We start from the raw sequence: 23,394 nt of genomic DNA on the forward strand, positions 1-23,394 counted from the left end.
TAGCCATGGTCTGCTCATGCTTTTTCTCCAACTGTTACTGAATCCACTGACTTGTAGCGAGGGTTTTTAAGCTGGCTCTGCCGTCAGTGAAGCCGAACCAATATTCTGGAACAGAGGCTCCACGGGCTGCATATTAGAATCACCTAGGAATCTTTTTGCTGCCTATCCCAGCCCAATTAAATCAATTTCTGAGAGTAGGGTTTGGGCATTGGAATATTTACAAGCTCTCCAGGTTACAAGTATCCAGGCTGAGCACTCATGCACATTGGAATCACCTGAAAACCTGTTTTAAACAAACTGCTTACATCCCACCCTCAGAAATTCTGATTTAATTGGTATGAGGTGTGGCCTGGGCGCTGGGAGTTTTAAAAGCTCTCCAGATGATTTTAATGTGCAGTAATGTGTGAAAACCTCAGCTCCTCACACTTTAATAGAGTCCAAGTCTCCTGGGGTTTCTACTAAAATGGCGATGCTGGGGTGGGGCCTGAGAGTCTACATGTCTAACAAGTCCCAGGTGATACGATCCTGCTGGTCTCCAGGCTGCACTTTGATTAGTACGATCCTAGATCAATGAGTCTCAAGACTGGATGTACAGTGGAATTTACCCAGGGAGACTTAAAAACTACCTCAGCCTGGGTCCCACCCCAGAGATTCTGATGTAATCGGGATGAGGTGGGCCTGGACATCAGGATTGTAAAAACCCCCAGGTGATTCTAATGTGCAGCCAAAGTTGAAAACCTTGGCTGTAGACCAACATCTAGGCGTCATTTTACAAGTGGCCCTGTGACCCCCAGTGGGGAATACCGCTCTCCACAAGCCATTCTGACTCACCTCCGTTCCCTGCCCCAGCTGGCAGAAGATACTTTCTCCCCCTGCCTCAGAAGGCCATGCCCTCTAGTAAAAATTCCCTTTCTCCCACTCCGGGCTGAAGAAAGCCTCTAATTCCCAGCTCAGTTGCAGAAGAGAGATGATTGCCACAATACCCTGAAAGCGTTTCTGGTAAGGCCTGCCCACTCGGCCTTACTCAAGTTTACCTCTGATTTCTAACCGTTCCCCATGCTCAAGTGGCCTTCTCTAAGTCTGCCTCTGCCAGAGGAGCCTCGGGCCACAGAGAAGTACACGTCACCTGCCAGCCAGTCACACGCAAAGAAGAGAAGCTCTGTGCCTGACAGAACACTGTCAATCGCAGGTGCTGAGCTGTTGTCATGACTTAGCCGTTCCCAGGCCAGTTAACACACAACCTCTCCCTTTCCTACCTCATCCCTTTGAAGTGGAGTCGTGGTGATGCATGAAACAAGATGTGGCCTGCAGAGAACCAAAGGGAAAACGTGAAATTGAGGAAATGATGACTATTTTGGGTGTCATTTCCATGAAATTATTGATGAATCATTTTTTTCCCCTAAGGGGTGGCCATAAATATCATCTTTAATGCATCTTTGTTAGTAGCTTTCATCTTCTGACGGGCCCGCATCTTTTGTTGGAAGTTGGATGTTGCTGGTGGAAATGTGAAGTCCACGTCTTAGGTGTACAGGGTTTGTATAAAATATGAACTCTAATGGGTAGAATTTGCAGGTCGCTGAAGTGTCACAGTCTACTGAAACAGGTCTGGAATCAATAAGGTACACATCAAACTCAATTGTATTTAATTTTCATTGCTACCTAGAGGAAAGCCTTGCATGGCCCTACACGCATGAAATTAAACATGAAAGCCCATCTGAAGTGTAGAAGTGATACTTAAAATGACCTGTAAATAGAGCAAAACATGGCAGCCCAGCCCGTCGCAATATTACCGTTCATTTCTCTTTCCATAGTGGAGGTGACAGCCCCCATAAGAAAATCAGAAGAGACACGAGCACGCTGCAGATCTAAAGGAGAACTAAGTGTTTTCAGTTACACACCAGCGGGGCTTCCCTCTCTGCACGCCCCTGGAGTCTCTTCCCAGTGGAAAATCACACTCTGTCCTTCAGCCCGAGAGTGAACAGAGAAGGCAAGTAAAACAAGGACCTGCTGAACTTGGCCAACATCCCACTCCTGCTGCACCCACCCCACCCCAGCTCAGTTCCTTGGCCAGTGAGATAATGGAAGGTTCAGCCCTTGCAGCTGACATGGGGTAGGGAGCAGACGCCCACTCTGGGTACTTCCAGCTGACACTGACCTTTCAGTCATGGAAACATTCCCCAGACCGACACTAATCGGGGGCACATCTGGCGTTTGGACTGCATCCAGATGGGGGTTTGTGTTAGTCGAGTCAGCATGATAACCCGCTGGGGAGGGAGGGAGGGGAGAGGACACAGCAGCTGAGAGCAATCCCCATCCTTGGCTGCATGAGGGAGAGGTGGTCATGCTACAGCCGGTGAGTCACAGGCTAGAGACCACCTAATCCCCATCCACCCCTGCTCTCCCTGCTCCCTCCAACAGAGGACAAAACTGGATCCACCCAGACAGCCAACTCGCCAGAGTTCCATGACTGGTCAGCAGCAGCCTACGATCTCAGTGTCGCGGCTCCCACTCTATTGCACTGCCTTCATTTCTATACTCCCTCAAAGTGTAGTGTGTTATTGCAGGATAAAATACGTGCTAAGGTGGTGAAAAGAACCCAGCTGTTTCTTCTCTTTCACTTTCTGTGATTTGCAAAAATATAAGATGATTTTCTAAGACAGTGACAAACCACCATCACTCACACCCGTTCTACCCACCCCAGTTCTTTCATCGTAGCTTCTTTTCTGGATTTGGAAGAAGAGACTGCCCCTTCCAACTGGTTCACGGACTTTTGTCAGAAATCAACACAATATCTTATGTCCCATCCCTAGAACAAGCGACTACAACTGGGAATAAGACTTCATGGTTTCAAAGGTCCAGCCTCACAGGTCAAGAATGACAAAGGGTCTTGGCCAGCTCTCAGCCTCTGCCTTTACAAAGTCTGACACCTGTTGCAGTCACGAATTGCACTGCTAAACAGGTAATCAAGCAAACCAAAGCCAGGATAAAAGGGATTATGTCCCCCCTCACCCACATGGAAGGCTGTCTCCAACTGCAGCAGGAAGTTCTTTCCATGGCCCCTGATGCACCCTCCCCACTTGTGGGCATCATGGTTCAAGTTTGCCCCAAGGATCCTCTCCTGTATAAGCCTCCAGGTACAGATTATGGAAATCGGGAATCTCATCCAGCTGCTCAAATCACAAAGAGGTTAGCAGGATCTTCTGGTATGAATAATTATAACTGCAGAGATCTGTTCAGCCTTAATCCTTTGTTATAAACTTACAGAGAAACAAGGGAGCGACCCAGGCAAAAGCAAGACAGTGGCCAACGGTCAGTTTCCCAAGGTGGGTTTCAGCTTCCACATTAACTAACCAGCTTGCAGAGTTTGCAGCACCTTCTACACACAGCCTCCATACAAAGGGGAGCACTCATCCACCAACCAGTCAATTTTGTCCTCTTCTGGAAGAATCAGAAAGGAAAAATGTCTTCACTCCATTTCTCCTACCCTCCTCAAGATCACCTCCCTCCCCCAACCCCTCACTTCTGTTGTCTTCTCTAAGAAATATGCTTTACCCACTCTGATGGGCAGGACAGTGGTAACTGAGACAGAAGAATGACCCTCCTCCTTGCTTTAGGAAACAGTTTATCAGTTCCACCCTCCTTGGGAAGCCTTTGTAACACTCCACAAGCTCTCTAGTCTCTGAGAAGAAGCTCACAGACACCATCACTCTGCCTAAGCCAGTTAGGGTCTCTGTTGGTGCCAGCCCTTTTTTCCCCACCAGTGAGTTGGTACAAAGCCATTTCACGTTCCACGCCAAACCAGTAATTTGCAACACTCATCAAAATCTGCCTCCATCCACTGACTCAGCACTCCTGCTTCCCTAGCATAGCCAACCTCCCTAACACCCTAGCATCCCAGCCTTCAGCTTCACTATTTACATCACATGAGAGATTTGGGTTTCAAAAGCCATGCAGATGATTCATATTCTCTGAAAAACCTACCCATCCCAGGCCTTGATATCCATGCCAAAAAGCTCCTGAGATGGGGCTCAGAGAGGACAGAGTGGGGAAGTCCTGCTACTGGGGAGACCACTAGCTCAAGTTTCCGAATGAAAAAGATGACACACTGTGCTTGGGGCACTGCTTTGCCAGGGTGTCCTGCAGAAACCAAGGAAGCTTCTATCCTGGAGCGGCTGTGGACACAGCCCTGAATCACCGTGGAGCCTCGGACCATACTGACTCCTCCCTGTCTCCAAGTCTAACCCGCTCTCACACTGAGAGATCTGACCCACCACAGACATCCCCTCTGGCCTCCCGAGTGGTTTCTTCAGCATGGCTCCCAGAGCCAAATTAAATGTTCACTCTATGTCTATAGACAAAAAGGGTTTTGACTAAACTCTGTGTTTTAGAGAGGGAGTTAAATGCCGTTAACTTTTTAGGGGTGGGCTAGAGGGATGACAAATAACAACTTGTCTGAATGTTTTACATTTCTCCCCACTGCCTCAGAAAGGTTCACAACGAGGTCATCCATGATAAGGAGCAAGACCTCCCAGCCGGACCGTCCCTCAGCTCCCAGAGGACACTCCACAGAGCTATGCAGACTGGACTTGGAGACTGACTCACACTCCCACTCGGAGAAAAGTGTGGAGAGGGGGTTCAAGGAGCAGGGCCAAGGTTCCAGGGACAGAATGTCTAGGAGGGGGATTGGGGTGAGGGTACAACGATGCAATTACTGTGGGAGCTCAACATTCAAGGAACAGTCCCCATCAAGTAAGATGTGCAGCAGAGATGGTAAGCTCCAAAATCTGAGGCTTCAGCTGCTGGAAGGTCTTAGGGGCAGAGATCATAAGACATAATAGACTTTGAGGGTTTACTATGCACTAGACTCTATATGCATTTATTATCTCTTATTTATTACTTTGTGTAACTCTTATAACAATCTTATGAGAACAGAAACCCTCACATACCCATTTTACAGTTGAGAAAACGGACATTTTTGAGAGGATAGCTAAGGTTACATAGCTAGTGAGTAAAGGAGCCGGGATCTAAATCAAAGCCTGTCTAACCAGAGTGCACACTTTTTTTCAGTGTAATTTTTTTACATTTTTAAGTTCTGGGATACGTGTGCAGACGGTGCAGGTTTGTTACATAGGTATACATGTGCCATGGTAGTTTGCTGCACCCATCAACCCATCATCTAGGTTTTAACCCTACATGCGTTAGTTATTTGTCCTGATGCTCTCCCTCCCTTCCCTGCACCAGACAGGCCTTGGTGTGTGATGTTCCCCTCCCTGTGTCCATGTGATCTCATTGTTCAGCTCCCACTTACGAATGAGAACATGCCATGTTCGGTTTTCTGTTCCTGTGTTAGTTTGCTGAGGATGATGGCTTCCAGCTTCATCCATGTCCCTGCAACATTCCTTCTTATGGCTGCATAGTACTCCATGGTGTATATGTACCACATTTTCTTTATCCAGTCTATCGTTGGTGGGCATTTGGGTTGGTTCCATGTCTTTGCTGTTGTAAACAGGAGTGCACACTCTTGACCACTACATTGGAGCAACAGGCCCTAGAATGGTGACCATATTCATTATCCAATTAGTAACTAGTATGTGGAGGATATTGGGAGGAGTTTTAAGATTCTGAAAGACAGTCTGGCATCATTTTAACCAGGGAATTAATCATCTATTCCATGTAGCATCATTTTTAGAAAAAGTGTTCCCTGCCACTCACCCTAAGTGTTTGTATTCTATGGCTAGACAGGCCAGTGCATAATCACTCCTTTTTTCAACACTTCTTCCAACAAAAACACAACAGAGCATGGTGAGCTGAGCTTACACTTCTTACCAGAGGTCTCTGATGTCCCGTCTGTTATTAGGATACCAATCCATGGCTCCTCACTTTCTAGGAGTCTCGGAGGAGGCAGTAGGCCCTGGAAACACCCAGGATACAAAACCAGAGCAAGAGGAAGAAGCTCCACTCACCTCCCACCTCATTCTTGCCCAGAAATTTGCTCTATCTTTCCCATTTCTTGCCCTCCCCAAATAACCCACCACAATTAGACAAAAGGCCTCAAGACGTCTGCAGAGGGGAAGGATGAGGGCAGAGGTCAGCTTTTCTCTTTCAGTTGATTGTTTTCTGATTGTTTTAGATTTGGTCTAGTCAGGAAGAATCCGTCACTCTCAGCAGGCAGTGGGTGGGAGAGGTACCAGCAGACTTAGAAGTATATATGGAATGTATGAAACCATGGTGCAAAAAGAAAGGCATGAGAAGCTAAACCGAAGAAGGAGATGCAGTTGTACAAAGTCAGGGGATTGAAAGAGCCCCCAAGGTACCAGAAGGTCCAACACAGTAAGAATTTTAAGAGGTGATAAAGGTAACTTGCTGTCAAAAGAGGCAGATATTACTAAAGAAACAAGTGAAATTGATTCCTTTCTCAAGCCACCATAAAGGTGAATGGCTACCAGATGGTCAGACAGAAATACCTGTCCACAGGCTGCCAGAGAGAAAAATAAATGCAAGGAGAAATCAGATCCTCCTCTGAGCAGGTGAGCAGGAAATTAAAATATCTGTACACTGACCACAAAGCAAGACCACACATGGTCATGAAGAGGCTGTTTGGAAGACAGCAGGAGTGTAAGTTAGCATCTACCCTCTCTGCCGGCCCCACCCAGAGAGCCCAGTCACAAACCTCACAGTGTCAGAGGGAAAAGCCTTTGGAGAAAACCCAGCAGTACCAACAGGAATCAAGATGGGACAGCAGAGACCCAGGCCACTGTGGGACAACCTCGCTCACCTCCTAGACGAGGCGTCGGTCCAAGTAACAATTCCTCGAGCACTTGCTCTGTGCCAGGCCCTTGGCCAGGAGCTTTTTAAGGGTTTTACTAAGTGTAGGCAGCTTCCGAAATGGCTCTCAGTGATTCTTGCCTCCCATGTAATCCCTTCCTTTAAGCGTGGGCTGGACCTAAGGACTGGGTTCTAATGAAAAGAATATGGTAAAAGTGATGGGGTGTCACTTACTCCCATCAAAAAATCTCCCTGGATTTGTGCTTCATAGCACATCTCTCCACTCCAGACTTGCCTTTCAGATTCTGGGCATCGGTGAGTAAATCTTCATCCTGTCTGGATAATCAGCTTTTCTGTGGGCTTGTTGCTACATTTCTGCTAGAAGACACGTACCATTACACTAGGAGGAGGAGGGAGCTCAGCCTCCTCTTGCCATTGTTCTGCTCCTTCCCAATCAATCTCCTGCCAACCACAAATTAGCATTACACAGGCATTTACAGTGCAGCCTCTAGGGATAGATAGAAGCCGCTAATCCTTAAGAAGGGGCACTGGTACAATAGCAAGTGGCCTGCAGCCTCACTCCCACTCATGGGGTGTTCCTGTGCAGCACAGCCCGCTCCTTTGTGAGCTGGCCAAGTCAACCACAGATGGTGCAGTCACTGGGCCTTGGGCAAAGAGGAGACACTGGAAATCTAAGGGCACCAAGCTTTGCAAATGCCTGCATGACACATGTTCGATGACTCTATTTATCCCCGGCAGACGATCCCCTTGGGATGGATTCCTTCTCAGAGCTTCCAGTACTGTCTTTGTCAGTACACCCCTCCATTTTCCATTTCTACTGGTCAACATTAGTGAATGGCTCCAACTGGGACCAATCCAGGGCATGAAATCCTCTGCGGGGTCAAGGCTGTTGTTCCCACCTGCTCCACCCTCTCAGCAACTTGGATTAACAAAGCCTGGGTTTGTTTTCTTTTATTTTTCTTAAGGGATTGATTTGGCCCTCTGAAGTATGATTGAAATTCCTGATCCCAAAGGAAGGCAACCCTGGCTGGGTTCCCAGGGTCATTTCTATCCCCAGGCATGGACTTCAGGGCCCCCAAGGGCCTCTGATTCCAACTCTTCCTGCTGCAATCCCAAAGGCTGGCTCTGGCAGCAGCCTCCTCCAAGGCTCCCTGCTCAGTTCATGGGCCCTTATCCTGCAGCTGGGTCCGGAAACAGGAGGAGTTTGAACGAGGCAAAGCCTCTTATCACAAACATTTTCTGCTTATTCCCGCCTGACCCTGCATACCATAGCCCTTCCCTGGCTAGTGAGGCCACCAACGCAGCCCTCACACAAAAGACTTGAAAGGCAGGGTCCCCAGACTTGTCTCGCCTCCAGATTCTTCTCCATCCACACTGTCTCTCCTCTCTCTAGGGAGCTCACAAGATCTTCCAGGCCACCCAAACGGTTCAGTCGCTGAAAAGCATGGAAGGAATTCAGGTGGAACCTGCAAGAAAGAGGACAAAAGGCAGGTGGGATTTCTAGTTCAAACAGAAGATGTGACTCACAACTGGAGATGTGCCCACCTCCCCGAGGACCCCACTGTGCTAGCTATGACAAAGAGATGGAGACAGAGTTGGGAGAAAGGCCTGCACACCTCTGTGTGTGTGTGTGTGTGTGTGTGTGTGTGTGTGTCCCTGGCATCCCCACATGTGCTGCAGGTGGGGCTGAAGCTGTATGGACTGTTGATGGTGTATGCTGAAGGACTGGGAGCCAGGGCCAGAGGGTCTAGCCAGCCCAGCCCAGCTGTGTTCAGCAGGTCACTGACTTCCACCACCCCTCTCCCCTCCCCACACCTGGGGCACCCTAGTCCCACCCCTTCTACCCACCCCCCCATCCCCGCCTACACTGGCCTTCTCTCTGCCTCCTGCCCCTAGCACGCTGTGTGGTCCAAGCCCTCTGCCACAAGAAGAGCCAGGGAGGGAGGGATAGGCCTGTATGTTTACAGTCAAGCATAACTGAGCCTTTATTTTAAATAAATAAAACTTTTAGCTAGTTTTTATTTTCCCTTTCTTTCCAAAAGCAGTTTTGTCCCTCCTCCTCCTCCTCATCTTCATCATCATCATGGCTGAGCCTTTATCTGTGGGGCCACCCAGGGAGGGGCTGTGGGAGGAGGGAGGAACAGAGGCCAGACTGACCCTGGTGCTTCACGTCTTCTCAGGCCATGTGACGTTCTTTCTCTCTCGTTCTTTCTCTCTCTCTCTCTCTCTCTCATCCTCACAGAGCCCCAAGGTTCTTATGAATTCAGGGATGTCCAGGCCTGAGGAACAGAGACTAAACAGGAAGTCCGGGCTCCATCGTCAGCATGCTGTCCATCTGTTCCCCCCAATCACAGGGTTGCCCACCCCCCATATGAAATCACCATCTGTCTTCCTCTTTGGTCTGTCATCTCTCTGTCTCCCCTGTTGGACCCTCATCCATCTGTCCTTCCCATGGGACGCCATCTCTCAGGGTCTCCTCTGGGTTGTCATCAATCTGCCTTCCCCATGAGATGTTCCATCTGGCTGTTTCCCCATTGGCCTGTCATTCCATCCGATCCCCTTGATCACCCTTTTTTGTCCATCTGTCTCATCCCATAGGACTTACTTTTGCCCATCTGTCTCCCCGAATGGGGCTAGCAATGGTGAGTCTCTGAGGCATGGAAACAGTTGGGATTCTCTTCTGGTTTTGATCCCAGCAACCACAATAGTAGCTACCATCAATCAAGTGTCCACGTGCCATACACTCTACATACTTTATTCCCTTTTGCCCTCCAATACGTGCTTATTTTCCTATTTTACCAGAAGGAAACTGAGGCTCAGAAAGGTTAATTGTCTTGCCCAAGGTCACACAGCTCCTAACGGGAGACACCAGGTAAAAACCAGCTCGCCCGCATGGAGTTGGGGTGAGGACACAGTCTTTTACTCCATCCCCAGGATGTAAGGCTCCCCCTCCCCTGGCCTCTCTGCACATTTAATTTACACTTTGCTGCTGGATGTTTTCAGACTGATGAAGTTTCCTCCCTGCTCTGGCTCTGCACAAAAAAGTGAGGGAAGAAAAGCAGCCAGATGTGAGAGCATTTCGAAGGTCTTTTTGGGGGAATGGGGAGTGATGTTAAATAAACATCCAATGGTATTCTTTCTGCTAAACGATCCATTTTCATGGCACCCAGGAGTTCGTCCAAGGGTCTCTGGGTCACTGGGGAAAAGTATTCCGTGTGTTTTGGCTCCATATTCTTCCATTGGCCACAAAGAGCTAATTCTTCCAATTAATGAAATCAGCACCACTGATGGAGATGTACTGACAAATTATTTTCAAGATGAATATATTCACACCCATGGTGGGACTGATTGGTCTGAAGGATTTGGAGGCTACAGAGAGAAGGTCCCCCTGCCCACCGAAGACACTGAGGTCATTCATGGTGGCTGGGATGTTGGCCACCACCTCAAGGGTTGCCGCTCTCCACTGGAGCCACAGAGACTGGACAGGGTTGTCTGTGTGGAAGGACTGCTTATCAATAGGCTTCTGTATAGCCTCAGCAGGTCCCCAGCACCCCCAACCCCCCACTGCCCCAGCCAAGTCCCCTTCAGGGCCTGGTCTGAAGGGCCTATTCAGCATTTAGGACTCCCTGATGGGAAGTGAAAGAGAAACAGACAGATGCTTCCATGGAGCTGGGGAAAAGCTGGAAGCCTAGAGACAGGAAGAGAAGCTTGAAGCCACCAGGGAGGAGCCCAGAGAGAAGAAAAAAAGCAAGCTGGAGGTTCTATAGGATAAGAAAGAGAAGAAGGGAGGAGGGGAAGCTGTGGGAGGGAGGAGAGAGGGTGGGAGAACCAGAGGAGGGGGAGGAGGCCGGAAGGAGGCCTCCAGGCCAAGGAAGAGATCCTAGTTAGGAGACAGACCAGAGCCAGAAAGCAGTGTGGGATTTAAGCCACAGATTTAACTTCCTGATATTTTTTCAGGCCAATATTAGCAGCATTTTTCATTCCCCAAGCAGATCTGCCAATCATGAAAAAGTGATCCAGAGTGAGCATGGTGATGGGCCCAGTTTGAACCTGAACAGACCCATCAGAATAGCTCAAGGTCAAGGCAACATTTTCTCTCTTTTTCTAACCGCTAGAAACTAGGACATATTTTGCTTCTGGCCAGTCTTGAAGGAGGTGGAAAGAACATTTTCTAGGCAGCTCTGGTGAAAAAGTGACAATCCAAAGTCAAGGGCTAAACGATAATCTGTTAATCATCTCTTTGGTTTCTGTTTTCCTGTGTGGACCCCGACTGAATCAGTATTCTGAGCTTTGAGAGTTATAAGTTAGGAGCTAAAGAAACCAAAGCCCAACTTTCTCCAGGGCATCTTATACCACTGTCACCAACTCATCTTTCTAAAGCCTTATTTTCCTGCTTAAAATCCATCTCTGCAGTCCTACGCTTACCAAATAAAATCTACACCCTTGAGCCAGAAAAGCAAGGCCCTCTAGAACCCAGCTGCTCCAAGTGTGGTCCAAAGCCAGCTGCCTTGGCATCACCAGGGGCCACACCATGGACCTGCTGAATCACCAGTCAATCCTTGTGCAGTGGTAGCATGAGAAGCCCTGCTCCTTACCGCTTCCAACCCACTCCAGATAATCTCCTGCTGCTGCCATGGAGGAGGGCTACTTCCCCAGCAAACTGGAAGTGTAAAAGTCTCCAAATACACCTGTCACTTGTCCAATTCTGAGTGCTGGTTCCTGACATTCCTTCATCTTGAAGATGCTTCCCCTTGTACTCCTTTGAGGAAATCTCACCCACATTTTAAGACCCAATTCAAATGCCATCTCTTCCAAGGATCCTCCCCTTCTCACTGTCCCCTTTCCTTGCCAAAGGTTAGAACTTCTAAGGCAGTTTGTTTGAATCTCCCTTGGAGTGCTTTCTACTTTCATCTTGCATTTTGATTACTCATATACTTATCAAGGGGCAGCATTGTGGAGTCTTTTGCAGGGTTTCCTGGGTTCAAATCCTTGTCCCATGGCTTCCTATGACACCAAACAAGTGCTTAATCTCTTTGGACCTCAGTCTTCTCATCTGTAAAATGGGAGTAATAATGATACCTACTCATAGAGTTGTTGGAAGGATTTTTAAACTATGTTCATTGAATACGTATGTGCCAAGTAATAGAGCTACAAATGTGACCAAAACCATACAGTTCTGGTCTTATAGTGGATTATAGTTCTTGTAAAGTGTTTAAAACATAGCAAGCACTCAATAAATTTTAGCTATTGTTATACCTTATTACATTCACCATACCCTGGGCATTTGTGTAAGGCAGCATGCTTTATGTCTCTATAAAGATACATAGGTGTTATAGCCCCAACCTCTAACACAGAGCTTAACATATAATGTGTGCTCAAAAAGTGATTGTCAGGCTGGGCACAGTGGCTTACGCCTGTAATCCCAGCACTTTGGGAGGCCGAGGCAGGTGGATCACAAAGTCAGGAGATCGAGACCACCCTGGCTAACATGGTGAAACCCCATCTCTACTAAAAATACAAAAAGTGATTGTCAACTGACTGAGATGACCCAAAGAATGAAGCTCTTAATTACATAGGAAATGAGAGCTGTCACCCCTAATACTCAGAGCTTACCCAACATTGCAGTCTTCCCAAGGCTGACTGTTTTGTGTCCCTTTTCCTAGAACCATAATTTGTTTAACCAATGATTGCTGTTGTTTTTCTAATAATCGTTGGTTAAAAGTTGTGTTTCCTCGGTGTGGTTTCCATGCTGTCCTCTCAGTTTCTTTCTGTGTCCCACTCCCTGCTTCCCCTCTGAAAGCTCAATGTTATGTTTTAGGGTAGGTTTTTTGGGTGAGCATGTAAAATATTTCAACTGGACCTAGTATTTTATTTTTAACTTCTTTGTATAAAAGTTCTTAAAAGACTTAATCAGTTGTCTCATTAACATTCTTTTGACTCCCCCAAAAACTGGTTTCTTAAAATTCTTACTGTGTTTTCATCTCCAGGGGAACACTTTGGCTGAGTTTTTTACCAGGAATGACACAATTCTTTCCATAGCTATGTAGAGGCAGAATTTGAAAACCAAGAGAGTTGCATTGGTCCAGCTCTACCGCCTTAGTCCTATACACCAAAGAATTCCTCATACACACAAGCCCCCAACTCTTCCACTGGCCACATTTCCCAATGCTGCCTCTGTTAAAAATGTTCTCTTTCTGGTTAAATCCTAACAGAAAGTGAAATAAATACCATTTAAAGAGCTATTTCAAGATGAGGGTCATTCCAGAGTCCAGTTTCCTTGAATTACAACAATCCCTGACATATCACTGTTTCCTTCAGACTCAGTTATGGTATTTTTTTGTTTCAATCAACAAGCATTTTAGATTTCCTTTCAGATTTCCTTGTGGTGACATGGTTTGGCTTATATCTCCTTTCGTTTTTTAGAAATGGGATCTCACTCTGTCACCCAGACTGCAGTACAGTGGCACAATCATAGATCACTATAGCCTAGAATCCTTAGGTCAAGTGATCCTCCCACTGCAGCCTCTCAAGTAGTTGGGACTGCAGGTGCAGACCACCATGCCCGCTCTGGTTTGGTTTAGAGGCAATTCAAATATCATCTGTCTCCTATGGTTCTGTCCCATCTACAATTTGCATGTCTCAATCTTCTTTTTGTTATCCAGGGGCAAAATATTATTCAGTGCAAGCTCTTTCCACCCTGTTAGAAAAAGATTTTTCCCCTTTATTGACTTAATCACTTTAGCTTTAAGAAAGGGAGAAAAAGACAGATAAAGCCGCTTATTTGGGATTTCAAGGAACTGGGGGAAAATGGAAACTCCGGCAAGTGGGAATGTGATCTACATGGGAAAATCTCTGAGAAGACACCTGCTCTTCCATTGGTCTTTGTCTCTGAGGCTCCTGGAGGTGCAGCCTCATGGGAGTGGCTTCTTGTTGGAAACTGGGACAAAAAAGCACAACACTGGTAAGGACAGAGGGCTCTGTCTGTGGAAAAAGGACAATTGGTGAACTTTCAAGCCCAGGGGCAGGGGCAAGGCTTCCAATGTGAGCTAGACGTCTGGAAACTCAATCTCACCTAGAGTATCGGTTACCTCACAGACTCAGACCCTCTCCTGCATAAAGAGCGGCAGTAGCAGGGCGGGCCTCTGACATGAAACTCTCTGTTCACTTAATTAACTCTAAGAAATGTGCATCAGAGTCTCTTAGAAAGAAAGAGAAATTGTTCTGTCCAGTAGGAGGACAGAGGTGTCATCAAGATAGGTATTTGAGTATGACAAAAATATCAAGAGCTTTCCATGTCTGCCTTGGCCCAGAGAATTAAACATCAGTGGGGTCACTCTTTAGATCATGGAGTCGGGACCATTTCTCCCTACCAAATTGCTGCTCAGGGCTTGTTTTCAAAAGAGAATCATAAGAGCTACCCTTGCCCTGCCTATTGTTTTGGTATCAAACGTCCTTGGTACTCAAGTGTGGGAACTCTAGGGTCTTGGTTCTACACACTTTGGTAATTCTAGATAAGCACCTGAATTACAGAATCCTATTTAACATCTGGGTGTGAATTCTCTCCCCATTCACTCTGAGACTGCCACCAAACTAGCCCTCTCTAAGCCTTCATTCACATATTCCCTATCAGCGTTTGGTATGGACCTACCTGTATGCTTGACGCTACTCTAGAAACTTGAAGTACAAACAAGACTAAGACATGATCTATGCCCTCAAGGGATTTATTATTTTCTAGCAGGGACTACAAATGTATGAATTAATAATAATTGCAGCTACTCTTTATTAAGCCCTTATGATATGCTTTTTCTTTTAGAGACAACATCTCACTGTGTTACCCAAGCTGGAGAGCAATGGCCATACACAGGCATGATCATAGCTCAATATAGCCTCAAACTGCTCAGCTCAAGCAACCCTCCTGCCTCAGCCTCCTGAGTGGCTGGGACTACAGGCACATACCACTGCACCCTGCATATGATATGCTTTTGACAAACATTGAGCTAAGTAGTTTTGGTAGACAGCCTCTAAGATAGCCCACAGTGACCTTCTCCTGAAATTCACATGCTTGTGTAGCCCCCTTCCACATTGACTAGGGCTGGTGTAAATAATAGGATCTATGGAATTAACAGTGCATGACTCCTGAGGCCAGGACATAAATGACAATGCAGCTTTCACCTTGCTCTCTCTTGGATCATTCACTTTAGGGGACTCCAGATGCCATGTGTTGAAGACTCTCAGGAAGCCCTACCCTGTGGGAAGGTCCACATGGAGAGGAACTGAGGCTACCCACCAATAGCCAGGGAGGAATTGAAACCATCTGCCCATAGCCACGTGACTGAGCCATCTTGGAAACAGTACCTCCAGCTACAGACAAGCCTTCAGATGACTGTAGTCCCAGCTAACATCTCAACTGCATCCTCATGAGAAACCTCAAGGCAGAAACGCCCAGCTAGGCTGCTCCCAAATTCCTGACTCACAGGCAGGAGACAGTGTTTACTGTTGGTTTAAGCCACTAAATTCGAAGGTAATTTGCTGTGCAGCAATTTTTATATAGGAAATTTTTTAGGAAGAAAAGGATCTGAGGAGAGCGAGTTCCTTCCATATCTGGGGAGACTATCCTCTCCCTTCCAAGTCCCTCCACTGGGTAGCATCTTCTGAGATGCTTAATTGCCCCTTAGCCTGCATCAGCAGCTAGTCTGGGTAAGACACTGGCCAAAAAAGTTACAAGATCTGACCAGGAATGAGGCAGGAGTGGAGAAGGAGTGGAGAAGAAGTGGAGCATGGGGACTGAGACTTGAAGAAACAGGCTCCCGCAGTTTGGGCAGATTGTATAGAATGGGACATACTGGTTGGTATTCATTAGCGTTTTATAGCTTATGAAACACTTTCATATTCATTCCTATCAAACCTTCATCAGATCTGGAAAGCCAGATGAGCAGTTATAAATTAAGCATGTTGATAGTTTTGAGAGCACTTCCCTGAAGTTACAGACTGCAATCCAAGTCTAATGACACATCTTTCGGCACTGTAGGTCACACCTCTCATCCTAACTGCATTCCAGCCACAGCTGTCATACCAGCTCCAGCACTGGCACCGCACATCTCACATTCTGCCCAGGGCCTTCTCTCACTTCCGACTTTTGCAGGCACAGCTGAAAGCAGCACAAGCAATGAGTAGTTCATGTCCAATGAGGTGACTTGACCAACAAGGGAAAGGAGCCAGGAAGTAAATATTCTCCTCTTCTGACTCTTGCATAGACAATTCTGGGGTGGTGGTGGGACTGCTACAGCTCCTGGAGAATCCGTGCAAGAACACATCTCCCTTGCCCACAGTGGTAACAAGCTTGCTACATCACACATGCCCATTCTGGATGCCCCTCCCTCCTTCCTGGTTTCACTTGTTTCCAAACTCAGTTTCCTGGAATCAGTCTTCAGACTGCATTGAACCCACACCAGCCCTCGCGTCAGGCTTTCATGCATGTCTTTCAAAGACCACAGTTCCTTCTTCTACCTGGTTGGGTGTTCTGGGTAGAAGGACAGATATAGATGTTTTGCCAGTTACTACCTGTGTTTGTTTCCTGTGGCTGCTAGAGTAAATTGCGGCAAATTGGGTGGCTTAAAATAATTTATTCCATTAGTGTTGAGGCCAGAAGTCAGATTAAGGGATGGCCAGGGCCGTGTTTCCTCAAAGCTCTAGGAAGGATTCTTTCCTTGCCTCTTCCAGCTTCTGATGACTCTGGGTGTATACTGGCTTGTTGCAGCATAACTCCGAGCTCTACCTCCACCTTCACATGGCCTTTTGTGTGCCAGATAGCTCATTTTTCTTATCAAGCTACTTCTCATTAAATTTAGGAGTCCTCCTAAATTAAGGATGTCATCTAATTTTCAAAGATTCCATATCCAAAAGGTCATATTCACAGGGTTCTGGGGGTTAGGACTTTCACATATATTTGGGGAGCCACTGTTCAACCTATTATCTGTACTATCTCTTTGTGCAAAATATGAAAAATAGACAAGTACTTTGAGCCAAGAGACTCAGAATCTGAAAGCCTAGAGTAAAAGGTAGGTGAAAAGAAGGTGTAAGCCCAAAGACAGTGCTAGAGGAAGACAAGAGAGCTGGAAGAGTGTGGAGATGGGACCCATATCAGAGTTTGAGAAGCAGCCTGGTGTGCTCAAAGTGTGCATACCTCACCTGGAACCTGAGGCCAGGGCCTGCAATTAGGAGCAAGGCACTAACAAGCTGGCTCTTCAAGCTCTCAAGGGTGCATAGGTCCCATCCAGGTCACTCTGCACCTTCATGAAAGAGCTAGGTGCACAAACCTAGAAGTATGGACTGGATTGCTTAGAGTGGAAGCAGACCACTGCTAGGAGGCTGAAAGTTCAAGCCCCAAAGAAGAAACGGGTATCTTCCTCTGGACTAAATGGTGGCAGTGTATCAATGATATGGAAAAACAAAGCTCCTGGATTTTTTTCTAGAGAGAAAAAAGGAATACAGTGCTTTGTGTTCATTTTCTGTTGACTCCTCATCCCAGTCCTAGTGGGTATTTATCATTACCCCAACTTTACAGATGAGGACACTGAGATTTAGAGAGGTTATAGCAAGAGGCAAAGTCACAGCTAATAGCTAAGTCTGCCAAACTTCAAACTCTGTGTTCTTAACCTCCATGTAATAAAATGATGTTGGTACAAATACAGAAGTCTCTACAGGGAACAAAAGGTCATAGTGGGAGTAGTGAGCTCTACCTGAGAAGTCTGGAACTGGAGGGCAGGAGGAGGCAGGGAAGACGTGTTAGAGAATATCAGACTTGCAATGAAAAGGAAAGATGAAGCCAGGCGCAGTGGCTCACGCCTGTGATCCCAGCACTTTGGGAGGCTGAGGTGGGCAGATCACGAGATCAGGAGTTTGAGACCAGTCTGACCAACATGGTGAAACCCCATCTCTACTAAAAATACAAAAATTAGCCGGGCATGGTGGCACATGGCCTGTAATCCCAGCTACTCAGGAGGCTGAGGCAGGAGAATCACTTGAACCTGGGAGGCAGAGGTTGCAGTGAGCAGAGATTGCACCACTGCACTCCAGCCTGGGTGACAGAGCAAGAGCAAGAGCAAGATTCTGTCTCAAAAAAAAAAAGAAAGAAAGAAAAAGAAGGATGAGCAGATGTTCACCAGGTGGACAGCAAGGAAAGGGATTCCAGATGGGGCAGCATGAGCAGAGGCATGGAGGCAGCAAATAGCCTGAGGTGTTCAGAACCTCTGGAGTTTCCAGACCTGGGAGAACTGAGGCCTTTGGCTTGTACACAAGGGGATACTCTGCGTTCTAGCCCAAGATCTACTCTTGCAGTCACTGGACAGAACCCTATGTCCCCCAAATAATTAGCACCTTTCCTACAAACTACTATCCCAGTCCCTGCCCTTGATTAACTCAAATCCCCATTCGTTCCCCATTTCTTTCCTAGGTCAATTCTTTTTTTTAAAGAGCCAGCTCCCTGGCATGCCCGTCATGCATACCGCTGTTCTTCTTGGCAGGCAACTCTTGCTCCTTACAAAAATGTGGTTATGATGCTTATATTGCATTCATAACTCTAATGTACTGCAAAATACTATGTCAACTTTACTTTCTTCTTTAGCAGGGTCATGAGAACGGCAAATTAGGGAGATTCATGGGACCAAGTGTATTAGATTATAGAAAGGTGCTTTTAACTTTTATTAGGTTGGTGCAAAAGTAATTGCAGTTTTTTGCCATTATTTTCATTGATAGTAAGCAATTACTTTTGCACCAACCTAATACCTTTTCTCATAGCAGCCTTCTGGATCCTTGGTGGATTATAAATTAGAGATGCACAATAGAAGGAATTAGTAGCTGGTTCAATAACAGTATCCACACCCAAAAAATATTGACCATGGGTTGATGTCAAGGTCTAGAGGACAGTCTATATTGGCATGACCTACGGTTCTGCCCTCAGCCCTCTCCCAGGCAATGTCTCTTAAACCAATAACTTGAATGAAGATATAGAAAGCAGGTTTACCAAATTACCTAATGGTTGAAACTGGGTAGGTAGCAACCACGAGATGGCAGAACTAAAAACTGTATGTCTCCCAAAAGGCTAGCGTGGGTCATCTTACCAAGTCTTACCAAGACATCTTTACCTGACATGTAAAGTCCTTTACTTGAGTTCCAAAAGTAACTGCACAAATACACGATAAAGATTTCTGACTCAGGGTAACTGTAAAAAGGAAAAACAATGAGGAGTTTTAGCTTTAGTTGAATGAAAGCGAAGACACAGCCTGCACTAGGGGAGTGGAGGAGGGACAGTTGGATTCTGAAGCTTTACTGCTGAGATTCAACAGCCTCACCACCAACCCCGGGCTGTATTTAGTAACTTGTACTCTACTCCATTAAATGTGTTTGGGTTTCCAGCCTCCTCCCCATGGCCCTCACCCCAGACTGAGCCAGGAGCCCTTAGAAGGTAATGAGAACACTGAGAGCTCTGAGTCTGGGAAGAGCTTGGAAATGAGAGCTCTCAGAGCCTCTCCCGGCATGGCCCTATCCCTGCTGATAAGGCTGAGAGCAAAGCTGGCTGACAAGTGATTGGAAACAGGAGTTCCCAAACCCTTTAACCCTTTCCTACCCTGCCCGTGTGCTGGAGTCTCCATTTCCCCTGGCTTCTCCCTCTCTGTATCAGGGCTCTCTGCTCCTCCCACCAGGCTTTCCATCTACTCCTTTTGTCCTGATGAGGACTGAATGCTGTCCTTCTGCCTGAAAAGCAGTCAGTTTCACCACCAAAGATGCAGTTCCTCCACCCTCAGGCCACCCAGACAAGTCAGCCAGGGAGTCTCCCTCTGGTCCAGACCCTACCAAGCTCACTTAAACGACCACACCTGTGCTTGTCCAGCGCTGCTGTTCAGCAGCACAAACCTACCGGGGAATGTTGGTCCTGTTTGGTGTTTGGGGTTTCTGGGAGCGGAGACCCCAGGGCAAGTTTCAGTAGCCTAAGTCCAGAGCCATTCTCGGTTGCCCCTGCTGGCTGGGAACCCTATCAAAGGACTTCAGGGGTCACCCCCTTAAGCAAGACCTGACTTTCCTAGGTGATCTTAAAGGCCTTCCACTCACTTAGATATTTCCTGGTTCGTGGATGGGATAGATGACAAGGGGTCTGTCCAGGACAGTGGCCAGCATGACCGAAGCTAAGAGGTGAGCTTCCCTGCTTACCCTGGGGAGGGGCATTAGAGAGAAACCAGGCTTATGAGCCACAGTAATTCAGTATAAAAGAAGTTTCCTGGGAGGGGTAGGTTCAAAAAAAAAAAAAAAAGAAGTTTCCTTCAGTAGAATGGAATTCAGCTAAACTGCCATTATCATGCAAAGCAGCTTTGCACCTAAAAGCCCTTAACCAAACAGGCAGTTTAATTAAATCCCTAATCTCCTGTGGCCTATTCTGACCCCTTCTGTCCTCTTCTTATCCGCTTACCACCCCTACCCCCTGCCCCACCCCCACCTCTACCTTCAAGATTCCATGTAAAACACTCCACCTGTAAGTGGGCAAAATCTACCCAAAAAAGGTGGGTCTGGGGTCCTCTTTAGGGTTTGGTTGCTGTGTCTTAGGGGTTAGCTCCCTGAGGCTCAGACAGCTCTGACTAGGGTGCTCAGTGCTGGCAGCGAGGGTGAGCATGATGGTGGTAATTCCCACAATGGCCGTGGTCAAATGAAGTGAGGGGAGTCAGCATCACACTCCCACCCACTGGTTCCTGCTCAGCCCCAGGAGGCTGATGCCCATTTATAACCCACCCCAAGGCATGAAAAGTCTGCAGTCTCCTTCTCCATAGTAAGTATGTAGCAGCCCTAACAGGCTTAGATGTTAGGACCCTGCTGTGACACCAGAAGAGGCAGGGATGGAGAAACTGACCTGTCCATGGCATCTCCATTTCTGAGGCTGCACTGGTGACTGCTATGAACCTTAGGAGGGATGCTAAACCTGTTAGTGAGATTTGCAGAAAAATGCCTGCAGCTATGATTTGGAGTTTAGACTACCTGCTATAGGTAGGGGGAGAGGTTAAGATAAGGAAGACGGGAATGGGGTGGGAGGGTGATGAGGCTGAAATGCACTGATAAAGAAAAACCTAATAGTACCTTCTGATGTCTGCAAAATGCTTCAGAAGTTTGTGCCTTCATTCAGGAAAAGAAAGAAAATCACGTATAGAATGCCAGGCACCATGCCATACCTTGTAAAGTAAATCTCCCTCCCGTCCCCCTCCACACACAGGGAAAAACTGTGATGCAAGGAGGTGAAGTGACTTTCCCAGTGGCACACAGCTCACGACTGGCAGAGCAAGGACTCAGACACTGGCCTGCTTTTCTGAAAATCAATGCTCTCTCTGCTAAACCACAGATCAGCCACAGGATTACAATGTTGGAGCGGGGATAACCACCCAAGAATACTCATGGCATTGTAGGCCAAACTCCATCTCTTCTCCCTCATGCAGCAAGAATGCTTCCATCTCCAAACAAGCCATTTCCTCTGAGCAGGGGTCTCAGCAGGGATGAGAAAATCAGCCCTGGGCCCGTGGATGCAGGCCAAGGGAGCTGGGCTTGTGGAGGGCTTCTTGGGGTTCAAACCCGAGAGAATGAAGAGTCCCAGAGGAAACTTTTCATTGCAGGAAAGAAGTATCCAGGGCCGTGGTGGGGGAGGAGGCATCTGTAAGTCATATAACAAACACCAGACCTCTCCATTTTATACCTCATTCCTTTGGTGGGGGCAAGCAGTGGAGCCATCTCTATTTGGAAAAAAGTGAAACTCAAATCACCATGAACCCTGCACTTTTTCTGTTAATTGTGTGAACTTCACTGTGCCTGGAGAATGCATGGACCTGCATTAGAGGAAGTTATATTTCTGAAATATTACATATATTATATATCTGTGCAATATATCAATTATATATATGGAATATATATTTTGAATATATAATTATATATAATAGGAATATATATTATTTCTATATATTAGGAATATATAATATAATCCTAATATATATTATATTATAATGTACAGTGTATTATATATAACTGTACATTATAATATGTATTATATATGATGTACATTATATGTTATATATTATAATGTATATTATATATTTTCTTGAATTGTGGGGGTTTTTTTGCAGAGGAGATACCCTTTCAGGAGGTTCCAATAAATCTTATGAATAAATGACTGAAGCTGGTGGTGTTTGAGGCAGCACAATACCCAGCCCCTGATGGAGCTCCTAAGCCTTTTAATTCTTCAGGCCTGAGCTGGTTCTGCCCAGCCAGCCCTGTCAATTTGTGGCCACCTCACTCCAAACCAGGTATTTCCAAAGGTCATTGACTTGGAATAATAGGTGCCACTGTTTTGACTTCAGAAAGACAGCCTGGGACCAAAGAATCCTCCATAGCTTCAGGGGGGATGTGGGTGGGTTAAGAAAGTAGGATTTTGGACAAGATCTGTTACAGGGTCCTTTATCTCTCTTATAGCAAAGAAAACAAAGAAGAATTTTAAAAGGCTGTCTTGGTCTCCAGAATCCTCTGGAAGCAGATGGCATGTCAACAGGTTCCAGGGCGGACTCCAGAGACCCCAGACCTGGGAGCCTTATTGGAATGTAATTAACCTAAGTGCTGGCTGTTAGGATGAAAAGGCAGGAGCGCAATTATGGAAGGAGCAGGAGGTGAGCTTTCATTGATTAACCTGTCCTGTCTGATTCCATTCCCTACTGAGGTGATTTTGAGGGCCCTGAGGGTTGCCCTGTGCCCTCAGGGTTATGAGAAAGGAAAACAGTCACTGCAGAAAGTGAATTCCTAAAACAGAGTTCAGGAGGCCTGCGTAGACCCCAAAATTGCCTGGAAAATGCACTTGTGCAAAATGCAAAATGTACACTTTTGAGAAAGAGGCTGGACACTCTTATCACTTGCATGAAGGGGTCTGTAGCCCCCAAAGTCTTAAGAATCTCTGTGCTACAGGAGTGAAAGTTCAGCACAGTTGCCAGAGTAGGCCTTCAGGAAAAGTCCCTTCAGTTTTCAACTCCAAATGGCCATCATCTTCTGGCTCTACCACTTACCAGCAAGTCACTTAGCCTCTCTGTGCCTCAGTTTCATATGTAAAATGAGGGACATCCCAGAGTTCATAAGAAAATTGAATGACATAAGAATGCAAAATTTTTTTTTTTTTTAGATGTAGTCTCACTCTGTCACTCAGGCTGGAGTGCAGTGGCATGATCTTGGCTCACAGCAACCTCCACTTCCTGGGATCAAGCGATTCTCCTGCCTCAGCCTCCTAAGTAGCTGGGATTATAGACGCTTGCCACCACACCCAGCTATTATTTGTATTTTTAGTGGAGACGGGGTTTCACTATGTTGGCCAGGCTGGTCTCGAACTTCTGACATCCGGTGATCTGCCTGCCTCGGCCTCCCAAAGTGCTGGAATTACAGGCATGAGCCACCGTGCCAGTCAGAATGCAAAACTCTTTTTATCCATCTTGCCTTGTCACCCAGGCTAGAGTACAGTGGCATGATCTTGGCTCACTGCAACCTCTGCCTCCCAGGTTCAAGAGATTCTCCCGCCTCAGCCTCTTGAGTAGCTGGGATTAC

The 23,394-nt window shown here is 46.7% G+C and overlaps 1 long non-coding RNA gene and 1 other non-coding gene across 2 annotated transcripts; both read right to left on the minus strand.

The window, feature by feature from the left end:
• Positions 1-4,848: 4,848 nt before the first annotated feature.
• LOC135269722 (uncharacterized) lies at positions 4,849-6,800 on the minus strand. Its single transcript, XR_010337994.1, has 2 exons — positions 5,827-6,800; positions 4,849-5,548 (listed from the first exon to the last, which is right to left on the minus strand). It is a non-coding gene; the product is annotated as an uncharacterized LOC135269722 (long non-coding RNA).
• Positions 6,801-7,721: 921 nt separating this feature from the next.
• Positions 7,722-19,008, minus strand: LINC02898 (long intergenic non-protein coding RNA 2898). The gene is made up of 2 exons (XR_010337992.1): positions 18,930-19,008; positions 7,722-8,252 (listed from the first exon to the last, which is right to left on the minus strand). It is a non-coding gene; the product is annotated as a long intergenic non-protein coding RNA 2898 (transcript).
• Between the last annotated feature and the right edge of the window lie 4,386 nt (positions 19,009-23,394).

This window comes from Aotus nancymaae, unplaced genomic scaffold (assembly GCF_030222135.1).
Source record: "Aotus nancymaae isolate 86718 unplaced genomic scaffold, 86718_ANA_hifiasm-v0.15.2.pri h1tg000057l, whole genome shotgun sequence".
NCBI classification, from domain to species: Eukaryota; Metazoa; Chordata; class Mammalia; order Primates; family Aotidae; genus Aotus; species Aotus nancymaae.